Below are 24,227 nucleotides of genomic sequence, written 5' to 3'. Positions count from 1 at the left end.
TAGAAAAGGCCTACCGTATAAAGCCATGTTACTAGCTAGAGATCAAGGAGGACATTACTTGTTAGTAAAAATATGGCTCCAAGGGTTAGAGATGAATTTGCTAGTGGTATATGGGCCAAACAGGCAAGATCCAGAGTTTTACCAAAAACTACAGCAACTATGCCATAAACATAGTAATCTGCCCCTCTTGCTGGTGGGAGACCTAAATTTAATCATGGATATTAACGGCACTTCGTAGGCATGGCACAGACATTGCCTGCCTACAAGAAACCCGCCTTTCCGAGGTGGAACATAACAAACTCCAGAGAATGTGGGTGGGTGAGGTCCTGGCCAGTTCCTCGCCAGGCCGGAGAGGAGGAGTGGTAATTTTATTTAGAAAAGGCCTACCGTATAAAGCCACGTTACTAGCTAGAGATCAAGGAGGACATTACTTGTTAGTAAAAATATGGCTCCAAGGGTTAGAGATGAATTTGCTAGTGGTATATGGGCCAAACAGGCAAGATCCAGAGTTTTACCAAAAACTACAGCAACTATGCCATAAACATAGTAATCTGCCCCTCTTGCTGGTGGGAGACCTAAATTTAATCATGGATCCAACAATGGATTGCACTAGCCCCACTTCACAACACTACCGAGGTAATAGAGGGGACATTTTACCGAGTTTAGTGCAGGTTTTAGATTTGGTGGACACCTGGAGGACGCTACACCCATCAGAGAAAGATTTTACACACCGGTCTAGAGCCCATGGGACTCAGGCCAGATTGGATTATGCCCTGATAGCGCGAAATATGTTTCATAGAGTAATCAAGGTAACGATAGGTCCAGAGGAGATTTCGGACCACACTCTGCTGTGGTTAGACCTGGAAACGAACGTAGAGGGGTTTGGAGAGAGGAGATGGCGGTTCCCAGCCTACTTGTAAAGGGACCAGCACTTCCAGAAGTACCTTTCTGAGAAGTGGGAGGAATACGCTACGTACAACGCCCAGCACGAAGATCAGGCCTCTTTGTACTGGTCCGCCTCCAAAGCAGTTCTGCGAGGAGATATTATTGCATATGTGGCACGTATGAAAAAGAAAGCGGCAGCCAGTGTACTGGGGTTAGAAACACAATTGCAAATAGCTAGGCGGGCTCACGCCAAACATCCATCGGCGCAGACACTCGAGACCCTAAAAGCTACACAGGTGTCCCTCAATACGTTATTACACGAAAGAGAAACACATTCTCAGTGGTATAGGAAATATAAGTTGGAACGGTATGGAAATAGACCGGGGCGGTTAATGGCCCGAATAATAAAATCTGGAGGGGGTTCGCGGGCAATAGATACGTTGAGGGACGGCCAAGGGAAAATCACAAACCAGCCTGCAGAAATCACACAAATATTGGCTAAACATTTTGCCAATTTGTATACTAGGAAGCATTCAGGGAGTCCACAAGACATAGAGCAGTATTTGACACAGGCCAGGCTTCCAAAATTAACGGAGACTGAGAGGCAGGCGCTGAATGACCTATTGACAATGAAAGAATTGCAGGCAGCTGTGAACAAATTAAAGCTGTACTCAGCGCCAGGGCCTGATGGGTACTCGGGAGAGTACTTTAAGCTGCTACCATTGAAGGCTAGAGGTGCTCTGTTGGAATACTATGATGAAGCTATAGAAAAAGGAGTCTTCCCTCAATATGCTAACACCTCCACTATTACACTTATCCCCAAGCCCAATAAGCCAAAAGAGAAGGCCGAGTCCTATAGGCCGATTTCATTATTAAACGTAGACACAAAATTAATAGCAAAGATCCTGGCGGAACGATTAGCTTTAGTCTTGCCTCAACTGATTGGGCCAGATCAAGTAGGGTTTGTCAGGAATAGGTCCTCCTCTTGGAATGTTAGGAAAGCGCTTCTGGCCATGGCCAGTTGTCAAGAAAGAGGAGACCCGACGGTGTTGCTAAGTCTAGATGCTGACAAAGCATTTGACAGAGTAAGCTGGGATTTCCTCTTTCAAACTTTACAACATATGGGACTCGGGGATTGGTTTCAGAAAGCAGTAAAAACATTGTATAATCAGCCCAAAGCAGCCATAGTAACTAATGAGGTCAGCAGCGCAGAATTCAACATAGAACGGGGTACACGTCAGGGGTGCCCCTTGTCTCCCCTCTTGTTTGTACTTTCCCTAGAACCTCTGCTGCACCACATAAATCAGGCAGAGGCGGTGTAGGGGGTAGAGGTGGCAGGACATCACCTTAAAACACTGGCCTATGCAGATAACCTGCTGGTAATGGTCTCAGATGTCCGAAGTTCCCTCAAGCCACTGCTAGAGTTGTTAGAAATATACGGGAAAGTGGCGGGGTTTACCTTAAATCTGAATAAGTCCCAAGCCCTAATATTTACATCTGATCTTACGACAAAAGAAATCTTGGGGCTGCCAGTTCCAGCGGCGGAGGGTGTGTTGAAATATTTGGGTCTGTCGATTCCTGCAGTATTAGATCAGCTATATACAATTAATATCCGTCAGCTATTAAAAAACACTAGGCAGAAAATGCAGGGGTGGGGGTCCCTTCCACTGAATCTTTGGGGAAAGATAGCAATGTATAATATGTTTGTAATACCAAAATGGTTATACATTTTTCCATTACTGCCTCTGTCATTGAGATACAGCGATGAATGTAAACTGAACAAAATGCTGAGACGCTTCTTGTGGAGTGGGAAAAAAGCACGCATATCTTTGCAAGTTATGTACACACCAACCGAATATGGCGGGATGGGTCTAATTAGTGTAAAGAGCATTACTGTGGCAAGTAGTATGCGCCACATACGGGACTGGTTCTGTCGGACACCTTATTACTCAAACACAGATTTGGAGCTGCAGCTTCTACCACAAGTTCACTTCAGTAATTGCTTGCATACAGGAGGAGCGGAGATTCCAAAAATGTTGAAACTTACAGGGATTATGAGTTCCGCAAAAGCAGCATGGAGATGGATATGTCGTTTACACCGTTTCTCCCCTAAAGTAACACCGTTTTTGTTGGTAGCTAACAACCCAGATTTTCAGCCGGGGTGCATTTATCCAGCCTTTGATCGATGGAAACAAAAAGGGATAATATATCTGTTGCAAGTACTGACTGCGGATGGAAACCCTAAAATGTTTCAAGAACTGGAAACGGAATATGCAATGCCTAAAACAGATAATTTCCACTATTTGCAGTTGAGACATTATCTGCAAACTTTACCCTGGACAGACTTAACGGAAGATGTACAAGAAGAATTATCATCAGCCTTTTCTTTGGAGGCACAAGTGAAAGTACCCCTGGCCTACCATCATCGCCATATAAAGGATACGGTATCTGAAATGGATTACAAACGACTGACGGGAAGCTGGGAGAGAGACTTGTCTCTTGCATTAACACCAGAACAACTTAGAGAACACATTATATCTATTTGACGACGTTCGGCTTATGCTACCCAATGGGATATACAATATAAAATTGCTCTGAGGATATATATAGCACCAAGGAGGGCATTCCACATGGGAGTGTCCCCTTGGGGCGAATGCCAGAAATGCAAAGCAGAGGAGCAACACTGGGTCATACGTTATGGTCGTGTAAAGGTATCAGAACTTTTTGGAACACACTCATAGCCCAAGTGTCAACTTTGTGGTGGGTACGCTGGTACAGCGATGCCCGGCTGTTGCTGGGCTGTTGGTCAATTCCGCAGCATGGCCCAAAAGGCATGAAGGCCTTCGTGGAAAAATCTATTATAACAGCAAAACAATGCATCCTGGCTGAGTGGATTACAAATAGATACCCCACTTTGCAGGGGTGGAGACTGCGAATGATCCACTTAATTCGGATTGCGAGGATGAGTATAAAACAATTTTCCTCGGAAAGGGGCGAGAATTGGATAAACTGCTGGAGCCTATTCTTGGACACCTTAACACCAGCTGCTCGAAGCCGCCTTATGAACAGATAGTTGTTTAACCAATACTGGTGGAGTGAATGTGTTTTGACTAGTTAAAGAAGGGGTTGAATGGGAAGGGTAGGGTGGGAAGGGTGGGAAAGGGAAACAACTTTGACACAAGAGTAGAAACCTTATCGTAAAAGAATAAGCTGCAAAAGGTCAAGTTGGGGGACTGGGAGTTGGGGTACAAAAGTTACAATGGTTTTCAATTTGTACTGCTTTGAACATACGCGATATGCTGTTTGGTGAACTGTTTAGCTTGAAGTGTCAGTGCTGTTGACTAATAAAAATGATTAAAACATAAAACCGACCAAAGGTGTCTCCAATATCCTTGTCCGAACGCATCATCCGACCATCCGGTGCCTTCAACTGTAAAACATGATGTGCACCCCCTTTTTTCTGGAGCATCCTGGCCAACAACCGCCCAGCTTTATTGCCATGTTGAAACCATACTTACAGTATAGCTGGGTCTTAACCGCCCTTTAGTGGAGCAATTCATTTAATTCTTTTTGTGCCCCCAACAGAGCCTCCCTACACGAAACAGTATGAAAGCGCCCATAAGTTCTCCGCAATTTCTGTATCAGTGCTCCCAAACACACAATTTCCCTGTCCCTCACCTTCTGAATTCTCGCAGAGTAAGAAATAATATCCCCTCATAACACGGCCTTTGCTGTTTCCCAAAAAAGAGCCGGTTGATCCACATGAATGCCATTATGATGCACATAATCCTCCCATCGATCCATCAAGTGGGCTTGAAATTTCTGATCACGCACAAACTCCAAAGGGTAACACCAGATCCGACTACCCAGGCCGCCCAATTTACCAACCAGATTCAACTAAACCAAAGCATGATCGCACACCGCATATGGTCCAATCTCCGCCTGCTGCACCTGAGAGAAGATGGAACAGGAAACAAACAAATAATCAATGAGGGACTGAGAACCATGTGCTCGGGAGAGATGAGTAAAATCCCGTTCAGATGAGTGTAACACACGCCACACATAAGTACATAAGTACATAAGTAGTGCCATACTGGGAAAGACCAAAGGTCCATCTAGCCCAGCATCCTGTCACCGACAGTGGCCAATCCAGGTCAAGGGCACCTGGCACGCTCCCCAAACGTAAAAACATTCCAGACAAGTTATACCTAAAAATGCGGAATTTTTCCAAGTCCATTTAATAGCGGTCTATGGACTTGTCCTTTAGGAATCTATCTAACCCCTTTTTAAACTCCGTCAAGCTAACCGCCCGTACCACATTCTCCGGCAACGAATTCCAGAGTCTAATTACACGTTGGGTGAAGAAAAGTTTTCTCCGATTCGTTTTAAATTTACCACACTGTAGCTTCAACTCATGCCCTCTAGTCCTAGTATTTTTGGATAGCGTGAACAGTCGCTTCACATCCACCCGATCCATTCCACTCATTATTTTATACACTTCTATCATATCTCCCCTCAGCCGTCTCTTCTCCAAGCTAAAAAGCCCTAGCCTTCTCAGCCTCTCTTCATAGGAAAGTCGTCCCATCCCCACTATCATTTTCGTCGCCCTTCGCTGTACCTTTTCCAATTCTACTATATCTTTTTTGAGATACGGAGACCAGTACTGAACACAATACTCCAGGTGCGGTCGCACCATGGAGCGATACAACGGCATTATAACATCCGCACACCTGGACTCCATACCCTTCCTAATAACACCCAACATTCTATTCGCTTTCCTAGCCGCAGCAGCACACTGAGCAGAAGGTTTCAGCGTATCATCGACGACGACACCCAGATCCCTTTCTTGATCCGTAACTCCTAACGCGGAACCTTGCAAGACGTAGCTATAATTCGGGTTCCTCTTACCCACATGCATCACTTTGCACTTGTCAACATTGAACTTCATCTGCCACTTGCACGCCCAATCTCCCAGTCTCGCAAGGTCCTCCTGTAATCGTTCACATTCCTCCTGCGACTTGACGACCCTGAATAATTTTGTGTCATCGGCGAATTTAATTACCTCACTAGTTATTCCCATCTCTAGGTCATTTATAAATACATTAAAAAGCAACGGACCCAGCACAGACCCCTGCGGGACCCCACTAACTACCCTCCTCCACTGAGAATACTGGCCACGCAATCCTACTCTCTGCTTCCTCTCTTTCAACCAGTTCTTAATCCATAATAATACCCTACCTCCGATTCCATGACTCTGCAATTTCTTCAGGAGTCTTTCGTGCGGCACTTTGTCAAACGCCTTCTGAAAATCCAGATATACAATATCAACCGGCTCCCCATTGTCCACATGTTTGCTTACCCCCTCAAAAAAATGCATTAGATTGGTGAGGCAAGACTTCCCTTCACTAAATCCGTGCTGACTTTGTCTCATCAGTCCATGTTTTTGTATATGCTCTGCAATTTTATTCTTAATAATAGCCTCCACCATCTTGCCCGGCACCGACGTCAGACTCACCGGTCTATAATTTCCCGGATCTCCTCTGGAACCCTTCTTAAAAATCGGAGTAACATTGGCTACCCTCCAGTCTTCCGGTACTACACTCGATTTTAGGGACAGATTGCATATTTCTAACAGTAGCTCCGCAAGTTCATTTTTTAGTTCTATTAATACTCTGGGATGAATACCATCAGGTCCCGGTGATTTACTACTCTTCAACTTGCTGAACTGACCCATTACATCCTCCAAGGTTACAGAGAATTCGTTTAGTTTCTCCGACTCCCCCGCTTCAAATATTCTTTCCGGCACTGGTGTCCCCCCCAAATCCTCCTCGGTGAAGACCGAAGCAAAGAATTCATTTAATTTCTCCGCTACGGCTTTGTCCTCCCTGATCGCCCCTTTAACACCATTTTCGTCCAGCGGCCCAACCGACTCTTTGGCCGGTTTCCTGCTTTTAATGTATCTAAAAAAATTTTTACTATGTATTTTTGCTTCCAACGCTAATTTCTTCTCAAAGTCCTTTTTTGCCCTCCTTATCTCCGCTTTGCATTTGGCTTGGCATTCCTTATGATCTATCCTGTTACTTTCAGTTGGTTCTCTTCTCCACTTTCTGAAGGATTGTTTGAGGACTTTGAGAAGAAATTAGCGTTGGAAGCAAAAATACATAGTAAAAATTTTTTTAGATACATTAAAAGCAGGAAACCGGCCAAAGAGTCGGTTGGGCCGCTGGACGAAAATGCTGTTAAAGGGGCGATCAAGGAGGACAAAGCCGTAGCGGAGAAATTAAATGAATTCTTTGCTTCGGTCTTCACCGAGGAGGATTTGGGGGGGACACCGGTGCCGGAAAGAATATTTGAAGCGGGGGAGTCGGAGAAACTAAACAAATTCTCTGTAACCTTGGAGGATGTAATGGGTCAGTTCAGCAAGCTGAAGAGTAGTAAATCACCGGGACCTGATGGTATTCATCCCAGAGTATTAATAGAACTAAAAAATGAACTTGCGGAGCTACTGTTAGAAATATGCAATCTGTCCCTAAAATCGAGTGTAGTACCGGAAGACTGGAGGGTAGCCAATGTTACTCCGATTTTTAAGAAGGGTTCCAGAGGAGATCCGGGAAATTATAGACCGGTGAGTCTGACGTCGGTGCCGGGCAAGATGGTGGAGGCTATTATTAAGAATAAATTGCAGAGCATATACAAAAACATGGACTGATGAGACAAAGTCAGCACGGATTTAGTGAAGGGAAGTCTTGCCTCACCAATCTAATGCATTTTTTTGAGGGGGTAAGCAAACATGTGGACAATGGGGAGCCGGTTGATATTGTATATCTGGATTTTCAGAAGGCGTTTGACAAAGTGCTGCACGAAAGACTCCTGAAGAAATTGCAGAGTCATGGAATCGGAGGTAGGGTATTATTATGGATTAAGAACTGGTTGAAAGATAGGAAGCAGAGAGTAGGATTGCGTGGCCAGTATTCTCAGTGGAGGAGGGTAGTTAGTGGGGTCCCGCAGGGGTCTGTGCTGGGTCCGTTGCTTTTTAATGTATTTATAAATGACCTAGAGATGGGAATAACTAGTGAGGTAATTAAATTCGCCGATGACACAAAATTATTCAGGGTCGTCAAGTCGCAGGAGGAATGTGAACGATTACAGGAGGACCTTGCGAGACTGGGAGAATGGGCGTGCAAGTGGCAGATGAAGTTCAATGTTGACAAGTGCAAAGTGATGCATGTGGGTAAGAGGAACCCGAATTATAGCTACGTCTTGCAAGGTTCCGCGTTAGGAGTTACGGATCAAGAAAGGGATCTGGGTGTCGTCGTTGATGATACGCTGAAACCTTCTGCTCAGTGTGCTGCTGCGGCTAGGAAAGCGAATAGAATGTTGGGTGTTATTAGGAAGGGTATGGAGTCCAGGTGTGCGGATGTTATAATGCCGTTGTATCGCTCCATGGTGCGACCGCACCTGGAGTATTGTGTTCAGTACTGGTCTCCGTATCTCAAAAAAGATATAGTAGAATTGGAAAAGGTACAGCGAAGGGCGACGAAAATGATAGTGGGGATGGGACGACTTTCCTATGAAGAGAGGCTGAGAAGGCTAGGGCTTTTCAGCTTGGAGAAGAGACGGCTGAGGGGAGATATGATAGAAGTGTATAAAATAATGAGTGGAATGGATCGGGTGGATGTGAAGCGACTGTTCACGCTATCCAAAAATACTAGGACTAGAGGGCATGAGTTGAAGCTACAGTGTGGTAAATTTAAAACGAATCGGAGAAAATTTTTCTTCACCCAACGTGTAATTAGACTCTGGAATTCGTTGCCGGAGAACGTGGTACGGGCGGTTAGCTTGACGGAGTTTAAAAAGGGGTTAGATAGATTCCTAAAGGACAAGTCCATAGACCGCTATTAAATGGACTTGGAAAAATTCCGCATTTTTAGGTATAACTTGTCTGGAATGTTTTTACGTTTGGGGAGCGTGCCAGGTGCCCTTGACCTGGATTGGCCACTGTCGGTGACAGGATGCTGGGCTAGATGGACCTTTGGTCTTTCCCAGTATGGCACTACTTATGTACTTATGTACTTATGTTTTTTGGCTCTAATGACTTCCTTTATCTTACTGTTTAGCCACGCCGGCTGACGTTTAGTCTTTTTTCCCTTTTTTCTAATACGTGGAATATATTTGTCCTGAACCTCCAGGATGGTGTTTTTAAACAGCATCCACGCCTGACGCAAGTTTTTTACTCTGCGAGCTGCTCCTTTCAGTCTTTTTTTCACCATTTTTCTCATTTTGTCGTAATCACCTTTTCTATAGTTAAACGCTAGCGTACTTGATTTCCTAGTTTCACTTCCTTCAATGCCAATATCAAAACCGATCATATTATGATCACTGTTATCAAGCGGCCCTCGTACCGTTACCCCCTGCACTAGATCATGAGCACCACTAAGGACTAAGTCTAGTATTTTTCCTTCTCTTCTCGGCTCCTGAACTAGCTGTTCCATGAAGCTGTCCTTGATTTCATCAAGAAATCTTATGTCCCTTGCGTGTACAGATGTTACATTAACCCAGTCTATATGCGGGTAATTGAAATCCCCCATTATTATTGTGTTGCCCAGTTTGTTTGCGTCCCTGATTTCCTTTAACATTTCCGCATCCGTCTGTTCGTCCTGGCCAGGCGGACGGTAGTACACTCCTATCACTATCCTTTTCCCCTTTGCACATGGAATTTCAATCCACAGTGATTCCAAGGAGTGTTTTGTTTCCTGCAGAATTTTCAATCTATTTGATTCAAGGCTCTCGTTAATATACAATTCTACCCCTCCACCAATCCGATTCACCCTATCACTACGATATAATTTGTACCCCGGTATGACAGTGTCCCACTGGTTATCCTCCTTCCACCAGGTCTCAGAGATGCCTATTATATCTAATTTTTCATTTAGTGCAATATATTCTAACTCCCCCATCTTATTTCTTAGGCTCCTGGCATTCGCATATAGACATTTCAAACTATGTTTGTTGTTCCTAAGTACATCATGCTTAGTACTTGACAGTATTAATTGGCAATCTTTTGTCTGATTTTTATTGTTATTTAAGGATACCCGATCTACTACAATCTCTTTTGCAACCTCACTATCAGGATACTCTATCTTCCCTGTTATGGTGATATCTTTGAAAGATACCTTATCCCGAACCATGCTCTTTTGAGCGACTGTCGGCCTTCCCCCCATTTCTAGTTTAAAAGCTGCTCTATCTCCTTCTTAAACGCCGATGCCAGCAGCCTGGTCCCACTCTGGTTAAGATGGAGCCCATCCTTTCGGAATAGGCTCCCCCTTCCCCAGAATGTTGCCCAGTTCCTAACAAATCTAAAGCCCTCCTCCCTGCACCATCGTCTCATCCACGCATTGAGACTCTGGAGCTCTGCCTGTCTCTTGGGCCCTGCGCGTGGCACAGGTAGCATTTCAGAAAATGCTACCCTGGAGGATCTGGATTTCAGCTTTCTACCTAAGAGCCTAAATTTTGCTTCCAGAACCTCTCTCCCACATTTTCCTATGTCATTAGTACCCACATGTACCAAGACAGCCGTCTCCTCCCCAGCACTATATAAAATCCTATCTAGGTGACGCGTGAGGTCCGCCACCTTCGCACCAGGCAGGCAAGTCACCAGGCGATCCTCACGTCCACCAGCCACCCAGCTATCTATATGCCTAATGATCGAATCACCAAGTACAACAGCTGTCCTAACCTTTCCCTCCCGGGCAATATTTGGAGATATATCCTCGGTGCGAAAGGATAGTACATCCCCTGGTGGGCAGGTCCTGGCTACAGGAGTACTTCCTACTTCACCAGGGTGATGCTCTCCTTCTAGGAGACCTCCCTCCTCCAAGGTAGCCTGACACAGCAAAGACAGTGCCTTACCACCACCCCTGACCTCTGTACGCCTGGATTCGATCTATCCATCAGGGGATCGAACGCCAAATTAAAATCTCCTCCTAAAACCAGTTCCCCCCCCCCCCCCCCGGCATGCGGAGCCAGCCTCTTAATCAAAGCCTGAAAAAAACTCCCAGTGAAAACATTAGGGGCATATACATTACAAAGCACTAAATGGCGACCAGCAAGCTCCACTTCAGCCAAAACCCACCTACCATCTGGGTCTGCTCTAACCGACTTAAGCTGAAGAGGAATATCTTTCCTAAAAAGAATCATCACCCCTGCCTTCCTCCCCACTGCAGGAGCCTCCACCAAAGATCCCACCCAACTTCTTTTAAATTTAGCATGTTTTCCTGAAGATAAATGTGTCTCTTGTATGAAAGCTACATCAGCCTTCTGCCTTTGCAGTGCTTGCAGTACCTTGGTACGTTTGATGGGCGAAGTGACCCCCCCCCCCCACATTCCACGAGACTATTTTAAGTGATCCCACTAATCCAATAATCATCTAAACCCATAGCAAAAATGTCCAATCTCAAAAACAACGGAGGATGCCCCCCCCAGCCCATGGACATCCCCCCGCCACAGCCACCCATGCCAACACCTCCTCCAAACTATTTCTGGGCATCTCCTCAGCCTTCCCCCTCCACCTCCCTCCCTCCCTCCCATCCCCATCCCCCCCAACCCCCATCCCTACCCATAGAAAGCCCCTCATAGCCCCTATAGAGCTGACCACGTGCACTCCCTCCTCCCCCACTCAATGATTAAACAATGTAAACCCCTCACTCGTTCTCCCTTTCTGTGAAAACCCCCCATACATGCACCCCACTCACTCCTCACACAAATATGAGCAGTCCTATCCCAACACATACTACATACCCATCCACTTCCCTGTAATTTCCACAGAACCCAATGAAGGAGAACTCAAACCACCCAAAACCTTCAAAGTTAAACCATACCCAACATCAATTCTCATGTCTTAATATCAAACATAACAGTTCCAGAGAAATACCCTGGCATGCCCAAAGGAACACCTAGCCCCAGCAGCACGCCAGATACCTGACAGTCCTGGCCGACCACTCGGCTCCTCCTGTCTTAAAGTCCATCAAAACAGGGATCTTCATGCCGGCTTCTCAGCAGCCAAATCTTGTTGCACAAACTTCAACGCATCTCTGCTGAAGTGAAGAACTTCTGAGACCCCTGGTACCAGATCTTCAAGCGCGCAGGGTAGAGCAAAGCAAATTGAATCTTTCTCGTAAACAAAAGTTGGCAGACATCGCGGAATGCTTTACATTGCAAAGACACCGCACTGGAGAAGTCCTGAAAACAGCGGACCACAGAATTTACATATTTCAGCTGTCCCAATTTCCTAAGCGCTTGAAAAATGTCCTGTTTATGGGCAAAGTTCAAAACTTTAAATATCACTACCCTAGGGCACGAATCCTTCTGCACGGGCCCCAGCCTGTGGGCCCGCTCCACACTCAAGGGGCCTGTTGTCAGCTGTAACTGCAGTGCTTTAGGGAGCCAGGACACCAAAAATGAGCACAGTTCCCTTTCTCTGATTGTTTCAGGCAACCCCACCATACGAATGTTGCTCCGCCGAGCCCTGTTCTCCAGGTCCTCCAATTTTTCTTCAAGGCGGTCCACCCGCTGCTTCAAAGCCATTCCCGACCTCTCTTGCTGCTGCACCGAGTCCTCAACGTCCGATAACCGTTGCTTATACAGGGCGACCTCAGACTGGATACTCCCCAGCTTTTCATCGATCCCCTGTAGCTGGTCTGCAATCTTCTGCAGCTTCAGATCTACGGACGTCTCCAGCATGGAAGAAACCTCCGCCGCCACCTCCACAGCCCACGCAGAGCTCACTGTCTTCAGACTCCCACTGTCAGCATCCGCCATCTTGGCTTCGGGTATGTGATTCCGCGCCCCTTCTTTTTTTCCCTGATTTTGCCACCATCCTCCGTTCTCGCTCCTTTCCACTTTCACGAAATCGATCGCTGCACTGCACCCGATCACCGGCGCGATCCGATTAAAAGAAAAACACCCCTAATCCGTGGAAAATGCTCAATTAAATGCAGGTGAGAAGAGAGCTCCACACGACGACAGCCTGTCTCTAGCCATGCATCACGTGATCCCCCCCCCCCCCAAATAGACATTTAATAGGGCCGTGGCGACAAGGGGGTTTAGGTTTGCCGGACATGCAGAGCTATAACTGGGCATGCCTCATAGGCGTAGTTTGACTGTTTCATTTGGGGGGGGCAAAGGATGGGGCGGAGCATATTAGCATATTCATTTGCATATATATATATATATATATATATATATATATATATATATATATATATGCAAATGAATATGCTAATATGGAAGAAGGAAGGGAAAAAGAGCTGGCTTTTTTGGGGAATAACCATAATGAATATGTATGAGATATCAAGCCAGCTCTTTCTCCCTTCCTTCCGTCCTTCTTTCCTCCTTACCCAGCACTCCCTCTTCATCTCCAGTAGTATTTCCTATACCATACCAGTGTTGACCTTAGAAATACATAGGCTCTATATGTAGATCCTTCAAGAGGTAGTGTGTCATGATTTAGGCTCTACACCCTTTCTGATGTTTTGGTGCCACCTCAGTAAGCGCTTCATTTTCCAATGGAGAACCGTGGCGCCTCTAGGGTTAAATCTTGAGGTGGAGTGGATATAAGGTTCTGACGTATATAGTGGGTGTGGCCGGTTTGGATACTTTAGGACCGCTAGCATGGGTTGGAAAATGAGCGTCGTCATTTCCTGACCACGTAGATTTGGGAAACAGCCTGCTGGGTAAGCTGCCAAATGAGAAATTACTATCAGTGGATATAAAACGCTAGTTAAATGAGTTTATATGGAGTTGTACTAAAGTTTGTTGGGGTTACTGTAAATAGGAATGTTATGTGTGTTTTTTTAGGTAGTTGGTTGTGGTTCTCCTGAGGAAGCCATGAGTGAAATGCGGTCTCGCATTGAGAACCGAAAATGTGAGTATGTTCTGATTGAGGACGCGCTGAAGGTGCCCTCAGCAGCCGGATCCTTGAATCACTGACGTTCACATCACACAATGGATTATATATATTTTGGCGCTTAAACTATGAAGCTCCTTAACAGCATGGAGTGATGCCAGTATTGGCTGATTAGGTCCTTTGACTGACGCAGTACCATACCGGATATAAGGATACGGTTATTATGCTGAATATTTAAAAGGACAGTCATAAAGGACAGTCATTTGAGCTTTTTGGCTCTGGATTCTGGAATATGCAGCAGAGAAGAAAGTGACTATGAAAGCTGTATTTACTTGTATTTATCTGTGCGTATTTAACAACAGCTGGGATACGGAGTATGTATGTGTGTGAGGGATTGGAATTGGTTTGGGGAGATCTTTAGGAGTACTGAGGGTACTTTGGGGTTGTATGTTTTGTATTGTTTATACTTATATATTAAAGAAATTGAAAAACTTAGGTAAAGCTGTATTGATTGAACAACAGGGAGTACGTTAGGGTTTGATTAAAGAGTTTGTACTTTGTTTAAAAGTTTTCCCATTATCAGTTAATATTGCCACCTCAGTAAGGCCAACAAACAATCTCTCCACTGCAAAACGCTATACACAAACTTGTGCAAAAACACACTCATATCCTTACTAAACCATAACAGCACTAATTCCAAGGACAGGACGAGCTACAACCTTATGCGTGAAAAGGCAGAACTGTAATTACCCCAGGCTCTAAAACACCAATACACTACCTCATGAAAAAAAGCAAAACAAAAAGGGCTGCAAATACTACACGCTAGCAGAATACTGCACCTTAATCACACATGAAAAACACATGACACAACAGACATGACACAAGGAACTAGAAATAAAAAAGTATGAAGGCAAAATACTGAACTGGAAAGTTAACTCAAGAAGTCAGACTCAGCATGCAGCAATAGCAGAAAAATTGAAATTTACAGGCAAAATATCACAGATGCACATTTCAAAAAGCTGACATATTTCAATTAATAAATTCTGAATAAAATACTTTTTTCTACCTTTGTTGTCTGATCATTTAGTTTTTCTATTCGCTTTGGTCCCAGTGTCTTCTGTTTTATGCAGTGTCTTCTTTCCAGTAGGCTTCCCTCTGCTCCTCACCCCTCCCAGTCCCATCCATCTCTTGCTCCAAGCTCCCCACCCCTCCCAGTCCCATTCATCTTCCCTCTGCTCCCCACCCCTCCCAGTCCTATCCATCTCCTGCTCCTTCCCTCTGCTCACCTCCTCTCCCAGTCCCATCCATCTCTTGCTCCAAGCTCCCCACCCCTCCCAGTCCCATTCATCTTCCCTCTGCTCCCCACCCCTCCCAGTCCTATCCATCTCCTGCTCCTTCCCTCTGCTCACCTCCTCTCCCAGTCCCATCCATCTCCTGCTCCTTCCGTCTGCTCCCCACCCCTCCCAGTCCCATCCCTCTCCTGCTCCTTCCCCCTGCTCCCCACCCCTCCCAGTCCCATCCATCTCCTGCTCCTTCCCTCTGCTCCCCACCCCTCCCAGTCCCATCCATCTCCTGCTCCTTCCCTCTGCTTCCCACCTCTCCCAATCCCATCCATCTCCTGCTCCTTCCCTCTGCTTCCCACCTCTCCCAATCCCATCCATCTCTTGCTCCTTCCCTCTGCTCCCCACCCCTCCCAGTCCCATCCATCTCTTGCTCCAAGCTCCCCACCCCTCCCAGTCCCATCCATCTTCCCTCTGCTCCCCACCCCTCCCAGTCCCATCTCTTGCTCCTTCCCTCTGCTTCCCACCCCTCCCAATCCCATCCATCTCTTGCTCCTTCCCTCTGCTCCCCACCCCTCCCAGTTCCATCCATCTCTTGCTCCAAGCTCCCCACCCCTCCCAGTCCCATCCATCTTCCCTCTGCTCCCCACCCCTCCCAGTTCCATCCATCTTCCCTCTGCTGCCCCCCCCCCCCGTGAGGTCCAGGATCGTGACTCCGTTCACCCCCTATCTTCCTCTCTCCCTCCGGCGCAGGCAACAGTCTTTTTCAGCTTTTCTGTGTTCCTGGCAGCGATAGCGACGTACATGCTGCCTTCGGTCTGCCCCGGAAGCCTTCTCTTCAAGTTCCTGTTCCCACCTATGCGGGAACAGGAACTTGAAGAGAAGGCTTCGGGGCAGAGCCGAAGGCAGCGTGTACGTCGCTACCACCGCCAGGAACGCTGAAAAAGACTTCTGCCTACGCCGGAGGGAGGGAGGAAGAGAGGGGGTTGACAGACACGCTGGTCTCCATCCGCTTCACTTCCCTGCGTCCCGCCCGAAAGGAAATGACATCAGAGGAAGGCGGGACGCAGACAGAGAGGGCAGGGAAGCAAAGCAGACGGAGACCAGTGCGTGCCTGCTTTTTTTTTTTCACTACTGGCGCCGTCACGTCGTCATCGTTTGGGGGGCATTGCCCCCCCTCGCCCCCCCCCCAGTCTACGCCCATGGCATGCCTACTCTGGCACCTAGGAGATTGGGTCTTGGGTAGCCAGACATACACCCCCAGGATCTTAGAGCAGGCAACGTATGGCAATTGGAACATTTTTTCGTTGGTCCACTGCCCTACGGGTAAAATTCCAGAGGAGATACGTGATAATTGTCTTTTGAAGTTGATACGGGCATTGTGGAACTTTCTGGTGCCGTTATTGGGAGGGAACCTGCGGCAATTGGATCAAATACCTCTGATGGGGAACATGGATTTCGCTCCAGGTAATGATAATAGTAGCTTTAGGTGATGGGATAACAAGGGGATTAGATATGTCCAGGACTTGTTAGACGCTGAGCGGCGAATGTGGCAGTGGGAGACGATGTTGGCATCTGGGAAGGTAGAACAGCGTGACTTGTTAACCTATAGGCAAGTGCAACACTACGTTCAGAGTTTAGACATAAGAGACCAGCGGTTCCCCCTAAGACAAAAACTGCTCGAGTTCTATGAGCCCATTCAGGATAGGGGGGGGTCTCGATATCGACTTTGAAAATTGTGTTAGAAAAAGTACAGGGGAGGCCAGTGAAGGAGATGTTGCAAAGGCGGTGAAGCCATGATCTGGGTATACTGGCTGCGTCACTAGACTTGGCCCAATTGATTGGACGCATACCATCAGGATCGGTTAGTGTGGAGCTTCGGGAATGCAATTTTAGGGTGCTACACAGGGCATACTTTACACAGGAGCGTCTCTTTAAGGCGGGAGGTATAGACTCCCCGATCTGTACTAAATGTAAAACAGAGGTCAACTCATTCATACATGCGTTTTGGGAATGTACACAGATCCAAGTCTTTTGGAAAGAGGTGGCCTCATATCTGGAAAACCTTGGGGGTGGGCCATTGAGGTTGACCCCGGCAGGGTTCCTGTTAGACCGATATGAGGATTTTGGTATTTAAGACAAATATTTTAAACTGATGATTCGGAAGGCAGGGATGCTGGGTAAGAGAGCTGTGTTGGGGGTGTGGATCAGTGACCAGGCTCCGTCGTATTGGCAATGGAGGAATAGACTACACGGGCTGATGTTATTAGAACTTCAATACGCCCGCTCGACATTCAAACGGAAAAAATTATTCCTATCAATCTGGGTCAAATATCTTCAGTTCTTGTCCCATAGAGCCCGCAGCCTGGTGTTGAATTTGATATCTTGAAGAAAGAGAGGGGACTAGAGAACATGGCGGAAAGGGGGGGAGCTTAGAGGAGTTGGTGCTGCATGGCTTAGGGCGGCTGGGGGGCTTCGCGAGTTCGGATCATACAGAGTCAAAGAGGGAGGGGAGAGGATAGGAGGAAGGGGGGGGTGAGGAGGAGAGGGAGGTCAGGGGACCAAAGATAATAAATTGATGATAACGGGTACTAAGGAGATGGAGAAGAAAGTACTATTATCTACGGAGAAAGGAGGGAAAGTCCAAGTTAATTGATTGACCCCCCAATTTAGGAGGTGTTGTTCATTGTTTGGTTAACTATCATCATCAATAACATGTTAAAACACTAAATCTTGAGGAACAAAAAAAAAGGGGGAAAGGGGGTTATAGAATTGGGGAAGGGGCAGAGAAAACTGTTAAAAACTCTTCTTTAGATGCTCTTTTGTAGATGCTTTTATTCTTCACACACTGTAAATTGAGCTCTTTGGGCGTTTATTCTGTGGCACCATCAATACAACTTGTTGAAACATAATTAGCAGTGGAGGGTAGGGAGGGTTGGGGGGGAGGGGTATGGGTGGGAAGAAAATGTCAAACTGTTGATGATATGATTGTTCTTATGCTCATGTTTAGAAGATTTGGCTCTGTAACATACAAATTGCAGAGCTTGTTGTTTATTTACTTTCAATTTCATCAATAAAAAATGTAGAAACATAAATAAATAGATAAAAACTCTGAATGTTGAGCACCTGATTCTCATAACATGACGTCTGTTTTAGTGGCCCATTACCAGGAGAAAGAAAATCTCTGCATGAACATAACACATGCTAGGGTGTCCCTGTAACCAGCCCCTCCAACTGACCACTGATTAAGATTTGTAACAAATTACTACTCTACCTATTATTTATTTATATTTTGCTCACACCTTTTTCAGTAGTAGCCCAAGGTGAGTTACATTCAGGTACACTGGATATTTCTCTGTCCCAGGAGGGCTCACAGTCTAAGTTTGTACCTGAGGCAATGGAGGGTTAAGTGACTTGCCCAAGATCACAAGGAGCAGTAGTGGGATTTGAACCAGCCACCTCTGGATTGCAAGACCAGTGCTCTAACCACTAGGCCTCTCCTCCACTCCTATGAGACGTTATTACTTTCTCTGTGTACATCCATATGCTGCACAATATGGCATGTTTGAAAATATAAGTGAGATGCTACCAACAATAAACAACAAGGTGGATGCAGCAGCTCATAGATTTGCTTTTTTTTTTTTTTTCAGTGAAAGGGGATGACGGCTATACTGAGAAGAGGAAACTTTTACCTAATTGGTTTCAGCATTCTAATGTCACTTCATCTCCTGTCTATTAAACCTCCTTGGGTCAGACCAATGGTCCATCTAGCCCAGTATCCTGTTTTCCAAGCAGTGGCCAAAGCCATGTCACAACTACATGGCAGAAACCCAAATTGTGGCAACACTCCATACTACAAATCCCAGGGTAAGCAGTTGCTTCCCATGACTGTCTCAATAGCAGACTATGGATTTTTCCTCCAGGAATTTGTCCAAACCTTTTTTAAACCCAGATACGCTAACCACTGTTACCACCTCCTGCAACAAAGAGTTCCAGAGGTTAACTATTCATTGAGTGAAAAAATATTTCCTCCTATTTGTTTTAAAAGTATTTCCATGTAACTTCCTTGAGTGTCCCCTAGTCTTTGTACATTTTGGAATGAGTAACAAAAAGTCGATTTAATTCTACTCGTTCTACACCACTCAGGATTTTGTAGATCTCAATCATATCTCCCTTCATCCATCTTTTTTTCCAAGCTGAAGAACCCTAACCTCTTTAGCCTTTCCTCATACGAGAGGAGTTCCATCCCCTTTATCATTTTAGTCACTCTTCTTTGAACCTTTTCTAATTCCACTATATATTTTTTCAGATATGGTGATCAGAACCAAACGTAGAGGCAGGGGAGTAGCGTGATCAAAAGGACACTTCCAAACAAATCCAAGGAGACGAGAGATGGCAAAATATTCTTTAATACTAGATAAGATCAGAACTGAATGCAATACTCAAGATGTAGACGCACCATGGAGTGATACAAAGGCATTATAGTATTTTTGGTCTTATTCACCATCCCTTTCCTAATAATTCTTTATCTGCTTTCTTGCCCACCGCCGCACACTGAGCAGAAGATTTCAGCGTATTATCTACAATGACAGATCTTTTTCTTGAGCACTGACCCCCAAGGTGGACCCTAGCATCAGGTAACTGTGATTCAGAATATACTTTCCAATGTGCATCACCTTGCATTTGTCCACATTATATTTCATATGCCATTTGAACGCCCTGTCTTCCAATTCCCTAAGGTCTTCCTACAATATTTCACAGTCCGCACATGTTTTACATAATAACATAGTAAATGACGGCAGATAAAGACCTGCACGGTCCATCCAGTCTGCCCAACAAGATAAACTCATTTTACATGGTATGTGATACTTTCTATGTATTCCTGAGTTTGATTTGTCCTTGCTATTCTCAGGGCACAGACTATAGAAGTCTGCCAAGCACTCTTCTTGTACTAAGTTCTGAAGCTAACGTTGAAGCCCCTTAAAATTTACACACCAGCCCATCACTATTCAGTCACAATCAGGGTGTAGACCGTAGAAGTCTGCCTAGCACCGGTTTTGTTACCGAATTACTGGTGTCGCCACCCAACCTCTGCTAAGATTCTGCGGATCCATTCCTTCAAAACAGGATTCCTTTGTGTTTATCCCACGCATGTTTGAATTCCATTACCATTTTCATCTCCACCACCTCCCGCGGGAGGGCATTCCACATATCCACCACCCTCTCTGTGAAAAAATACTTCCTGACATTACTCCTGAGCCTGCCCCCCTTCAACCTCAATTCATGTCCTCTAGTTCTACCGCCTTCCCGTCTCTGGAAAAGGTTTGTTTGCGGATTAATACCTTTCAAATATTTGAATGTCTGTATCATGTCACCCTTGTTTCTCCTTTCCTCCAAGGTATACATGTTCAGGTCAGCAAGTCTCTCCTCGTATGGTTTGCAATGCAATCCCATACCATTTTTGTAGGTTTTCTTTGCACCGCTTCCAGTCTTTTTAAATCTTTAGCAAGATACAGCCTCCAAAACTGAACACAATACTCCAAGTGGGGCCTCACCAACGGCTTGTAGAGGGGCATCAACACCTCCTTTCTTCTGCTGGTTATGCCCCTCTCTATGCAGCCTAGCATCCTTCTGGCCACGGCCGTCACATTATTTCTTCACCTTTACGTCCTCAGACACCAACACCCCAAGGTCTCTCTCCTGAGTTGAGCTTACTAATCTCTCCCCTCCTATTCAGTATCTCTCTTTTGGGTTTCTGCACCCCAAGTGCATCACTCTATACTTCTGTTATGATTGGGGTCAGAACCCCTCTCAAACTTACCTCTTTCCTGGGGGTCAGCTTCTTAACTGGCTTCTGTTTCTTTTCTCTGTCCTTTCTGAGCTGGCTCTGTCTCTCTGTGCTGGCAGCTTCCAGCAGCATGGGGTTAATTGTTTTACTTTACTACAGCTGTGTGGGTGGACTGAGTTAGCTCTACCTCTCTTTGGGTGTACTGGCTTCAAGTGCTTCACGGTGTTGCATTGGTGTGCGTTGGGCCTCTCTGGGTCAGTGTGCTTTTGCCTAGGTCTAGGGAGTGTGACATCATCAGGGAGGGCCTTGATAAGGAAGTGGTGTTGTTTCCTTCAGAGCCTTTGCAACGGTTGTGTTTGCTTTAGGTAGGGTGGTGCAGTGTGCACTTCTGACTTTGTGTCTAGTTTCCCTGCTTGATTTTGCTAAGGTCCAGGTTAGTGTTAGTGCAGTGTGCACTGGTGTTTGTGTGTTTAGCTTTCCTGCTTTTCCCTTATGGTTCCCCTGCTTTTCCCTCTTGGTTTTGGAAGCATTGCTGAATGTAGGGCTTTGGAAGCTCTGTTGCTGATAGAAGTTCTTCAGGGTTTGGTGTTGTTAGGAACACTGCAGAGTTTGCTGTTAGAAGTACTTCTGGTGTTTGTGCTATTGGGAGCATTGCAGTCTTTGCTGTTGGTGTTTGGTGCTTTAGAAGCACTTTTGGCTTATGTGTTAGCTTCCCTGTTTTTTCCTTGTGGCTCCCCTGTCTTCCCTTTAGTGTTAGGAGCTCTTCTGGTTGCTTGCCAGAGTAGTGCTTAGGAAGCACCTTGTTAGTTTTGTATCTAGCTTGCTAGAGCAGTGCTTAGGTAGCTTGTTAGTTTTGTGTTTAGCTTGTTAGTTTAGAGCTCTGCTTGTAGCTTGGTGCTTAGTAGCAATACGGTCTGTGCCAGAACCAGTGGTGGGAAGCGGGGCTGGTGGTTGGGAGGTGGGGATAGTGCTGGGCAGCCTTATACGGTCTGTGCCAGAGCCGGTGGTGGGAGGCGGGGCTGGTGGTTGGGAGGCGGGGATAGTGCTGGGCAGACTTATACGGTCTGTTCCAGAGCCGGTGGTGGGAGGCGGGGCTGGTGGTTGGGAGGCGGGGATAGTGCTGGGCAGACTTATACGGTCTGTGCCAGAACCAGTGGTGGGAAGCGGGGCTGGTGGTTGGGAGGCAGGGATAGTGTTGGGCAGACTTATACGGTCTGTGCCAGAGCCGGTGGTGGGAGGCGGGGCTGGTGGTTGGGAGGTGGGGATAGTGCTGGGCAGCCTTATACGGTCTGTGCCAGAGCCAGTGGTGGGAGGCGGGACTGGTGGTTGGGAGGCAGGGATAGTGCTGGGCAGCCTTATACGGTCTGTGCCAGAACCGGTGGTGGGAGGCGGGGCTGGTGATTGGGAGGCAGGGATAGTGCTGGGCAGACTTACACGGTCTGTGCCCTGAAAAGGACAGGTACAAATCAAGGTAAGGTATACACAAGAGTTTATCTTGGGCAGACTGGATGGACCGTGCAGGGCTTTTTCTGCCATCATTTACTATGTTACTATGTTACCTGTGTTAGCTTTGTGTTTAGTTCCCTGCTCTGTTAGTTTAGGGCTTAGGAAGTCCCTTTCTTGAGCAGGACTTAGGAGCCCCTGTTTAGTATAGGGCTTAGGAAGTCCTTTTGTCAGTTTACTGTTAGGAACACTCCTGCTGGTTTAGGGCTGGGGAGCACGTAGATCAGTTTAGGTTTAGGAGTACTTCTGTTTCCAGTCCTGGTCCCTGTGTCATCCGGTATCCAGTAAGTCCTGCCGGCTACTCGAACCCAGGAGCTCAACTCCTGGGGGGCTTAGTAGCTAAGTGCAGGTGAAGCTGTGTGGACCAGACCGGTGTGCTCCAGTCCGGTGTTCCAGTCCTGTGTCCTCCAGTCCGTGGGATTCCAGTCCAGTGTTCCAGTCCGGGGGGTTCCAGTTCTGTGTCCTCCAGTCTGGGGAATTCCAGTCCAGTGTTCCAGTCCGTGTGTTCCGGCTCGCTGGGCGGTGCCTGCAGTCCCTGCCGGTGTCGGTGTGCTTGCCCAGCGTCGGTTGGTGGGTTTTGCCTGCTGCTGTCGCTCCTTGTCAGCAGCCCAAGGGCTCACGTTTGCTCCAGAGCCCGGCCCCGCGGGCTCTGAACCTGAGAACCTGACAACTTCTTGGCATTAAATTTTAACTCTTCTTCACACAGGGGGATATAGCTTTATATTAGAGTATGATTTATACCTATTGTCGATCACAAAGTACTCCACTACAAGATTTCAAACAAACATTAATACATTTATTGTCACCCATATGTCAGGGGCGTATCTGCGTGGGGCCTCAGGGGCCTGGGCCCCTGCAGATTTCGCCCTGGACCCCCCTACCACTGCCAATCCTCCCCCTCCGTTGCTGTCGTCTACCTTCGCTGGCGGGGGACCCCAACCCCCGCCAGCCGAGGTCCGCGTCCTCCTGCCGCTGCCGGCTGCCTGTAAAAGAATTCCGTCAGCTGGCGGGGGACCCCCAACCCCCGCCAGCCAAGCCGTGGTCCTTTCATTTCTTCAACTAAAGCTGGTGCCGAAAGTTTCTTCTGAGTCTGACGTCGCTGTTTGAGAGGCAGAACACACAGAGGTAGTGACTAAACTCAAGCAGACTTTGACTTCTGCTCCTGTCCTTGCTCCCCCAGATCACAAACAGAAATTTTTCCTATACCCAGTGGTTGGTGAGAACAGTATAGGGGCTGCCCTAACACAGTGTTTAGGAGGGACAGACCGGCCAATTGCTTTCTTTTCTAGAGTTCTCACGTTTCCAGAACTTAAAATGGGAACCTGTGAAAAACATGTTCTGGCTGCATATGCTGCTATGCAAAAGTTTATGTATATTATTGGTGCTCAAACCACGTACATATGTAGCCACTACACCCCCCCCCCCCCTTAAATTCATTGTGGAGGGCAAGCTGGCTTGTAGTAGAATTAGGACAGAGAGAATAGTCCATTGGACCCTGATGTTGCAGGCACAGAATGTGAAGTTTGAATTACTAAAAGAGACTAAAGTGCAGGTTACAGGAATCTTACTGGAGGGACAACCTCATGACTGTCAGTCTTCACCCAGCACCCCCAATCATTTGATATTTAAAGAACTGGTACTGGACAGAATATCCCATTTTCTTCCTACATTGATGGCAGTAGCCAATGTGAGGAAGGAAGGAGACTAGCAGGTTTTGCAATTGTACAACTGGGCCCAGATAACCAAGTAATTCTGCAGAGGCAGAACTGCTCCTTGGAACGCCTCAAGTGCTCTATCAGTGAGCTTTCCTACCAGATAGCGCATACAGTCTTTCTGAGGAATCTGATTGAGGCGGCAAACTATGTCA

Source organism: Microcaecilia unicolor, chromosome 2, assembly GCF_901765095.1.
Source record: "Microcaecilia unicolor chromosome 2, aMicUni1.1, whole genome shotgun sequence".
In the NCBI taxonomy this organism is placed as follows: Eukaryota; Metazoa; Chordata; class Amphibia; order Gymnophiona; family Siphonopidae; genus Microcaecilia; species Microcaecilia unicolor.
Note: the sequence above shows the minus strand (reverse complement) of the source record.